The following is a 10,563-nucleotide window of genomic DNA, read 5'->3' on the forward strand; positions in this document are numbered from 1 at the left end:
TGAATACATTCTTATCCTCTCTCTAATACATCCCTCCCCTCTCATTAATCTTTCTTCCAATTTAAACCCCTTTTTCTTGGCCATGTAGGAGGTGAATAGAGGAAAATTAAAGTAACACAACAGTACTTTTGAAAAAGTAGGTGTGCTCATTTAATTGGCTATTGTCTACCTACGCTTTCTCTGTTTCAATTTTCTGAATTATGTTAATCCATGGATTCTTGTGATAATTTATTTCTATATAGTCTCCAAATCCAATCAACGGAGTATTAATCGGTGCATCTCATAAGAGAGAGAGAGAATGGAGTGATGATACCTGTCAAATTACTAGAAAATGGTCTTATTTTTCATTATCTACCTGTTTTGATATTTGGATTGGAATTTAATTTGTGTCAAAAGGTCTTTAATCGAGAATAGCACCCTATATAAAGATTTTTTTCACATTGATTGCTCGAACACAATATCTTTAATCAAGAGAGGAGCAACTCCATCTATGCACCACACAGGGACATAGCTACAGCTAGCCTTTCATCAAAAAATTACGATATATATATGTCAAATTCTACATTTATAGGATATATATTTAGAATTGAATATCTTTAACAAAAGATATGCCTTTGGTGTAGTGGTAATAGGTGTCCCAAACCCTAAATAACACAATATTTTTTTGTTTTATTTTGACAGCCACAAACCATTATTCTTGAATATTCTTAATAAAATTTCTGACTTTGCCACTATATATAACAAAATATAATCAAATTCCTCTTAATCTTTTTTTTTTCTTTTTAATTTTGTTCCCGGATAAAATATAATTCTCTTAGCTAGGAACTAGCTAAGCTTAACAAGTGTAAACTAAGTCATTCCAAGTAATTAATTAAATTATACAAAACTTTAGCATAAGAATGTGGAAGTTGTCGAGAAAGTTCGAGCATGTAAACATGACAGCACGTTAAGTATTAATTAGGGGACAACTTGTCCAGTTTTATTTTACTTTTTATACGCCTCGAAGAAATAATAATTAGAAATAGTTAGAAAATATTAGTTTTTAAAATAACATCAAATAATTTGAGACGAAGGGTTAATATTCATTTTCCTCTTTACTTCATTGATATTACAAACGATGATAGGTATTTATACCAAACTAACTACAATAAAATATAATGCTGTGTGCTTTTCAACATATATTTATCAATTAATTATAGTTGAATGATATGTATTTTCACGTATATTTATAATTACTAAAGTTAAATTGCTTAATTAGAAATATAAGAGGTAAATAATTATAATTAAACATTTCTATGATAACATTATTAACAAAATATTGTGATAGAAAATATAAAGTGTCTCCGCTATCTCAATATGATAGTTATGGGGTGAAATTAAAATTTGTACATAGAGAAAGTTTTGTGACACTCTCATGAAGATACTAATGGAAAATTTTAAAATACATCTATAATTTTTAAGAATTATCACTAGATTATGTTTAGACTTTCAACTTTGTTCAGTTTGTTAGATCGAGTATTTGAACATGTGATAATATTTTTATTAGCTATTTTTTAGCTCAAAATTTATATAAGTTATTGTATTTTTAAGCACTCATGTTTTAACATGAATAAAGCTGTAAAATTTTAGATTTGTTTTAATTAAGGTTAATGTATATAATTAAAAGAATGTAACATACTTCATATTGATATATCTATTTAAGATGATATTGTGAATATGTACAATTTTTTTAATATATATTTGAACTAAAAGTATCCAACATAAATATTTTATCATCATATTAAAATATCTTCATTAATAAATATAAGTTATGTAACTCGAATATCTAAATAAAGTTACCAATAAATTTAAGAATGGTTGATGCATTCTGTCATTAATCAAATACCCTTAAGATGATTTTGATCTCCCATAATTTCATTTACTCCAGTATAAAAGTTCTACATCTATGCATTTTAATTTTTATATATAAAGTAAACGACAAAGGGTTTAATATATCCTGTACTATATGAAATAGTAGTTTAAATATATCCTTAGTTATATTTTTGGGTTAAATATATTCTTATGACTAATAAAGGACACGTGAATGGCTAAGATTAAAAGAACTATTTAATTTAAAATAAATTAAATTCGAATATAACCGTTCCAAATAATTTAACCCGATCTAATCAAATTCGACTACAATTCTTGGCAACTCTGTCAAGCTTCTTTGCATCATCATGAAATATAAAGCCAATTGTGTCATTGTAATCCAGAAACTCTTTCCATTGTTTACCAATGCTCACCTGAGTTGTTTCATTGGCAGCATTCTCGATCCACAGAGCTATTTTTTCTTGTCTAACTCGAACATTAATAATCGCTCCACAAATTTCATCTCCATAATCAAATTGCTCTCCAATCAGTGCCTGCAGCATATACAGCCAGCTGGTGGGTCAATGTTATAGAAAAGCTCATCGTTCACTTCCCTCCATTGGCACATACAGGTGGGTCAATGTTATAAAACTAGGTCGGGTTAAATTATTTGGGCGGGTGGATCATATTCGAATTTAATTTATTTTAAATTGAATAGTTATTTTAATCTTAGCCGTCTACATGTCATCTGTTAGTCGTAAGGATAAATTTAGCCCGAAAGTATAACGGAAGAGGTATATTTAGTCCAAAAGTATAACTAAGGGTATATTTATACTATTTCATATAGTACAGGGGTACATTTGACCCTTTGCCGTAAATTAAAAGGTCAAGTGTACATTGTATTAAATTGAGTAGACTAAAGTAGGAATACAGTTATAAATGAAGGACTGAAACTGATAATTAATCTCTTTCTTCGCACCCCTACCCCTCCACCTTTTTCTCCCACATCTCTTGTTCCTCATTTTCTCTAGTCACCTTAGTCTACTCTCTTTCAACAAAAAATATGGCTTCCCAAAAATCCCCAATTTTTGTACCTATTTTATTTTCATTTACCCTTATTTTCTTCACTCTACAAGCTGCCGCCGCTGCATCTGCAAAAACTCCGGCGAAAAAAGTTTTGAACTGTTTGCCGTCGGAGCTCATGCACCTTGCTTCTACTTGTTTTCCGATGGAAGAATCTCCGGTAGATTCCGACGATCTATGCTGTGAGCTAGTCAAATCTGTCACCTCTTCATCGGAATCCGACCGACACTACGATCTGAAAGAGTGCCTTTGTACAGCAGCGACGATTAATCGAATAGTCATCGGGCGTGATAGAAGAGTTTCTAAAGTCGTCGGAAGTTGTACCGGAGAAACTACAGCTAGGTATAACTGCTTCTCTGATATCTAAATCTCCAATAGCAAACTTTAGATCTCGGTATCTGTTTTATATTTTATTTTTTGCTACGCTGTGATTTTAGATCCAAGTTTAAGTGTAAATTTTATTTTTTGTGCTAAGATTCAAGTAGATTAGTCCTTTATTTCCATTTATGTTTTGTTGCTAAAAATATGCAAGAATGTTTAAGAGAAAATTAACAGTATTTTCATGGTGTTCATTGACTTTATGGAATTAGCAAATTGATTTTGTTTTGTCTTACTTTTTTTCTTCTTTTGTATGAATTTGGACATGTTAATCACTATTCAAATTCATGTTTAATAATGTGAAACTTAACTCTAAATTAGATTAGTTGAAGATTTTACTCCTTAATTAGTCCACCGACAATAAGTAAAAAAAATCTAGAACTTTCTGTAATGTTGCTAAAATAGAACAAGAACAGTTCACATGGGCTGCGGCAAATACATAGATCAGACAATTTTTTAACATTGCTATTTTTTACCAAAGGGGATACAAAGCCAAAGAGAAAAAGGGTTTTTTTTCAGCGGTAGAAGTTATTTTAAGTAACAACTGTTTTTTGAAAACCTTTTTCTCCATGGTGCATTGTACATGGTAAAATTGTGAAATCAAATGGCAGGATAAAAGTTAAAAGAGAGAAGTCCGCTTGAATTATTAGTTTATTTCTCGAATTATTAACAGTTACTAATTGAGCTTAAATACGATCTCGATCTTACAGTGTGAGTGAAATAAAATTTTAAATTTTCGTCAAGTTTAGAGATGTTTTCAACATGTCTCTAGGTTTTTTATTAAGAGTTATGCTTCTATAAGAATTTGAGTCCACTTGGTATATTATGACTGATCTAGGTGATTATAAAGTTGTCAATAGTTCAAAAATGAAATTAATAATTTACATCAAGTTCAAAGGTGTTCTCGGACATAAGGGCATCTCCAATCCTACCCTCTATTTTACTCTCCAAATATAGAGTTCTCTATTTTTTCAGACGAAACTTTAACCCAATTGTCTATTATATGGAAAATCACGCCACATATATATTTAAGGGGCAATGTTACAAGTTTTAAATCTACTTTTAAAATAGTACTACTTATAACATTTTAATTTCAAGTTATAACCAATCATTTTTTATTTAACAATTAAGTTCCACTTTATTAAATAATTAGTCTATTATAAAATCAATGATTATCTATTATCCTTTTTTAGGGATTTTTTTACCTTTCACACAACATTACATTGATTCTAGATATTTTTTTACTGTCACAAGTCATCTCCCATCACCACGTTTCTCTCTTTCTCACACACCACAACTGTCACGCCCCGAGCTTACACTCTGGGAGGAACTGGCACTCGAGAACCATTTCTGGCTCCAAGCGAATCCTTGACCTGATTTACTTACTCAGCGGAAGACTTAAACATAAGAAATATAACTCATGCAATAAATTAAGAGATAATAACTTAGCCAAAAATGGCAACTCACGTCTTAAACGTATATAACTGAAATGAATAATACTAAAGAACTATAACTATTTGTCTATGAACCCTCTAAAACAAAGAGGGATGTCGGGACATGACCCCCACTCATCCTAACAACTGAAAACTAGAAAACAATGTAAAAAGGATCCCTCCGGAAAGTAAGGAGGCTCACCAACAGACTCTGAGTGCCCAACTGGATCAACGAGGCGCTGAATGTTGATCCTGGTTACTTGCGTCTGCATCATAAGACGATGCAGGCCAACTGACATCAGTACATTGAATGTACGAGTATTCGAGTTGGAAAACTAAACATACATAAGCTTGAAAAGAATCTGAAAGGAACACTTACTTTGACTTTACTCAACTCATGAATAATTTAACTCAATAGAAAGCAATAAAACACATGCAATATATAAAAAACTTTTAAAACAGTAGCAAACAACTCAGTTTGTTAAAGAAATGCAATAACAAACTCAACTTTTCTCGTCCTTCGGGATGACTCAGTTGGTTTGGAGGGTGATTATCTACATGGATGGCCCGGGATCGATCCCCCCTTAATGCCTTCTGAGTCGAGCCTGTCGCATAAGGCTTGCCTAGTGCGGTTTACATCCCCTGTGTGGTTTGCAGGATATTACACAGTAGGGGGTTTATCCAGTGCTCACCACAGAGTGCTTACCCAAAGGGCAGAGGCTATGACAGAGGTTGTAGCGGCTGCGGGTTATCCCGGGGTTCTAAAAAAAACTCAACTTTACTCATGTAATAAAGTAATATAGTTTCTATGGGAGTTTCTCTATCCGACAATCACCACTATGAGCCTAAGTGGTGATATAACGTCTTTCCCACGCTGCCAGAACTGTCCTATACTTTTCCATCATATAGAACGCCTTAACTAAGTGGATCCACTAGTCTATGCTAAAACACAACTTAAGGAGTTATCTAAAAAGTATGATCCTTTACTACCCATGATGGCTACATGGTTTATGGAGACTTGAGTTAATATGAACTCGCGTTTCCATATCGGTGCTCAATACTATTGCCAAACTATACTTAGCTCATATGTTTTTAAAACAAAACTTCTTTTCTTTGGTTTGAGATAATTACTCAAAACTTAGCTTAAAAGCTCTTTTGGAATCGATGTTCCCTTTCTTGCTCAACTGTGAAAACATTTCTAACTTTTGGGAATACTTAGTTCCCGTATAATCTTTGAAGAAATGAACTTTGCTCATAACTCTTTAGTCAACTCGAAACTTAACTCTTAAAACAAAGTTAAAACATTTATGAAAGACTTTTGAAAACTTTATGAACTTCTTTTAACTTGACTCTTGACTTTCCTCGACTTGACTCTTAACTTTCCTTGAATTGAATTATGGATTCAAGGATTGTGATTTGTGATAGGAACGATCTCATGATGTTTAGGTGTGTTTTTAGATAGTTAAACATGAGAAAAGATCAAGAAATCACTGTCTGGATACTAGCCCGCGAAGCGGAGATGTATTTAAATTTTTGATCGCGAAAATACTTTTTGAGGCAGAACGGTCCCTGACCGCTCCGCGATGCGAATAACTTTTGCTAAATCTGAGGAGCAGGTCCGCGACGCGGAGCCAGTGCCCAAATTCACCCGACTATTTTCCTTCTTCGTTTTTCAGCCTCAATTCGCTTAAACTCGATTCTTTTTCCCAAATTCTTTTTAGATTCAGATACCCAACAAATGTACCTAAGAACCTAACTCCAAACAACACTATAATTTGACGTAATGATCTCAGAAACTTCTCCATCTCAGCCCAATTCAAGAAACGACATCAAATTCAAGAATACATATCTAGAACATCAAACTTTCAAACACTTTTAGGACAAATTCACGCTGAAATAAACATGCTTGGCACGTGGGTGAACAAACTCAACGTTATGAAAGCCTCACATACCTCGTAGGGATCACCCCTTGACGAAATCCACAATCTTAGCTTCGAGAATTGACGATTCTTGCTTCTTCTCCTCCTTTCTCCTTTTCTTTTCTCTTCTCTAAATCTCTAACTCAATTTTTCAAAAGCGTAAACTGACCAAGTTCCCCTAAGTAATTATCAAAAACGACTTAATTTAATTGGGTATGGTAAATACCAAAATACCCTTCCAAAATCCGGTTTAGACTTTCCTCATTTGAACAACCCAACTTTAAAAGGACATATCTCACTCATACGAACTCGAAATCGCGCAAACTCGACGGTGTTGGGAAAGCTTATTCCAAGATCTTTCCTGCGATATCTAGAAACACACCTAACTCATCCTGAGCTAGGAGTTATGGTCGTTTGAAGTTGACCAAAACTCAACTTAACATACTTAACAAATTTTCCAGATTTCTATTCTTTCCAAAAATTGACTATTTCCAATTCTTAACTTCTTCCTAGTTATTTCAATTTGCGAGATGTTACAAAAACAACACCCCACCACCCCATGTTCAAAAGGTAAAAAATTATCTCTCACATCTTCATTCTTCTTCTTAGAAACCGTAAATCATCTCTCTCACCATAATCAGTTTTCTTCGTTGTACACTCAAAAAAAGGCCAAATCTTCTTTATAATACTAAGAATCAAGATTTTAGGATTTTCAAAAAAAGATGAGCATACACTTAAAAAGAGCTTAGATTCGTAGAAGTGAGTTCTAATGTTGAAATTGAGGCTCCATTTTTTAACATCTTGACTCAAATGCCGCCGACCAACAAAAATACAAATTCGGCGAACAAGAGTGTTACCCCTCACAAGAAGAAACAAATCACAGTAAAGGAGAAAAAAAGAGAAGCAAAGAAAATTGCAACCCTCAAAATCGGAAAGGACAAAAGAGAAAAAGGAAAATGGTGGACCGCGCATAGCAAAAGAACATGCTCTAAATACTACCTATTATCCAAAGTTACCAAGTTTCAAAAAAAAAAAAAATACTACCTATTATCCTACACCAAGACCAAGGAGATCAGTTGTCATACAAATGACCGACTTAAACTTTCATTCCACGTTTATATTTTAGGATGTCATTTATTTTTTTATTCAGTTTTTAACAACAATATATAATGCATAGTCTTAGACAAAATTTATTGATTTCGTTTATGATTTATTAAAATCAAAAGCATGTTTTATGTTGAGTATAAAAACATATATTGTTATACTTAACTTTTTCACATGGATACAAATTGGATACCAATTTCATATAGTGTTAGCATTAATTTTTCAACAAGTCGGACACAAATATGATATCAACAATAACCAGTTTTAGATTGAGATTTTTAGTTTTGAAAAACATTGCATACACAAAGTAGTAAGAATTAAATATTTTGAAATTCTATTTAGATACCAAATGCATACGTTGTTACAATTACACTTTCGAAATGGATACCAATTGGATAATATTAATTAGTTGTAGCTTGACTCACTCAGTTGAAATCTTAATGATAAGTTATATTTTTAGCTAGCCAATTAGATACCAATTGCATACATTTTTAGATATAATTTTTCTAGTTTGATACCAATTGGATACAAATAACATACAAATTGTATTTTCAGCTTGATACCAATTATATACCAATGAAATACATGGTTAGACTTAAAAATACCATTTCGATATCAATTGGATACCAATAGGATACAAATTACCTACACCGGTGGGCTTAATTTTTGTTACAATGGATACCAATTAGATATCATGTGGATACCAAATGGTTACCAATGGTAACCAGTTTAAATTTTTTTTAGTCTAACATTTCAAAAACACTGCATACACATAGGAGTAAGTAGTATACATAATAAATGTTTTGAAATCATAATTCTTTAAATTAAAAGACAAAAAATTCAAACCAATATGTTTGTCACAATTAAATAGCTAAAATAAAATAAAAATAAATTATGATTAATTTTCTGCAGGGTAATTTGAACATGTTTTCCTGTTGTACCCTCCCGACGACATGTGTTGCACGTAACTTTATACCTCTTGAATTTCACATCAACAAACTCCTCCAGCGTTCAAGTTGTGGTCTCTCTATCAGAAGAACACCAATTTCAAATCAATTGTTACTAGTAATTGTGTTTTTGTTATATAAATAGTATACCAAATGCATACAATTTTTTTACCAATTTCATACCAATATTAAACACTAATTCATACAAGATTCATATAAAAAAGAGAACCAAATTCAAACAAGGTAATTGTAAGCATTCTTTAATTATAAACTTTAACCTGATCATTTCTATACCAATATCATACCAAGACTAAGCATTGGTTCATACGAAATTCATACCAAAAGGAGTGCAAATTCAAAATAAACACTAACCTGAACATTTGAAATAAACACATTCGAAATAAACACTAACATGAACATTTCTATACGCATTTCATACCAACACTAAACACTAGTTCATACGAGAATCATACCAAGAAGAGTACCAGATTCAAAGAAGTTAATGATAAAAATTCTTTAATTATAAACTAACAATATATAAATCAATTCCATTGTAGGTATATGCAAATTTCTATACCAAATTCATGTAAAAAATAAACAATTCTTATTTAAAAATTGAATAGTATACATTAAAGGATTTGTTGAAATAAAAATTAATACTATTCACTAAAACACAGACGAAATAAACACTAACTTGTACAATCCATCTACCACCATACTTAATTAATATTGGTAAGAAATCTTCCATCCCAGATAAAGATAATGGCAAAACAAAAAAATCGTGCTAAAAAATAAATTGAGCGACTTTGAGCGTTGATGGAGAAACATACGGATATTGAGTAAAAAATGCTGATTTATGTTTTGATAGACAATTAACATGTGAGAGAAAATGCAATAATTGTTTTGAGTTAAACAAGGAAAATAAAAATTCTGTTTGTTATGACTTTCCTTATTGTATGCCTATTATTAATTATCATTACTATTATTAATATATTTGTTAATTTATATTTAGTCTTTTTTTTACTCTTTTTTTATTTAACAAATGTTATAGCCCGTAATTGTTTAATGTTAAAACTTGAAACATAAAGAATAATGTCATAACTAGTAATAATTAGTCTTATATATGTCAATTATAAAATTTTCACTTATTATATTATTATTTCTATTTCATTCTTATTTTCTAATTTCATAATATAATTAATTTTTTTTCAAATAATCACTTTGTATAATTTTCATGTAATATGAAATTATATTTTTTTGCAATTCTTTTATTTAATTTAAAATTTTGTTTTATTCTAAATTTCTAAATAACATAATTGTAAATAAATATTATATAATATACAAATTAGTGGACATAAATTGCAACCAAAATTGTTGTGATAAAATTATTATGTATGTATTGTGTTATCTCGTATTTAAATTATTATGTTATGTATTGTATTTTTAAATTAAAATTTTCATCTTTATCATTTTCATTTTGTGCATTCATCATAGTGACAATTAATAATAGTATCAAATTATATTAAAGTGTCAAAAATTAAAAAAAATATGTTTAATTCGAGATGAAAATAGTATATATTAAATAATATATTTTTAAATTTTTTATATTACATTTAAAAAGAATACATATATTAAATATTTAATTCATGATTTTATATGAAAAATAATGTGTGAATTATAAAATAATCAAAAAGTAAAATAAAGAGTGTGAATGGTAGTTCTTCGAATTTGGAGAACTACTATTCAACTCTCTATAAGTGAAGAATAAAGAGTGAAGTGGAGAGTGGTTGGAGAACCCATTCTCTGTTTTACTCTCTAAATATAGAGAATAGAGAGTAAAATAAAGGTGGA

This window comes from Solanum tuberosum, unplaced genomic scaffold (genome assembly GCF_000226075.1).
Source record: "Solanum tuberosum cultivar DM 1-3 516 R44 unplaced genomic scaffold, SolTub_3.0 scf00262, whole genome shotgun sequence".
Classification (NCBI taxonomy): Eukaryota; Viridiplantae; Streptophyta; class Magnoliopsida; order Solanales; family Solanaceae; genus Solanum; species Solanum tuberosum.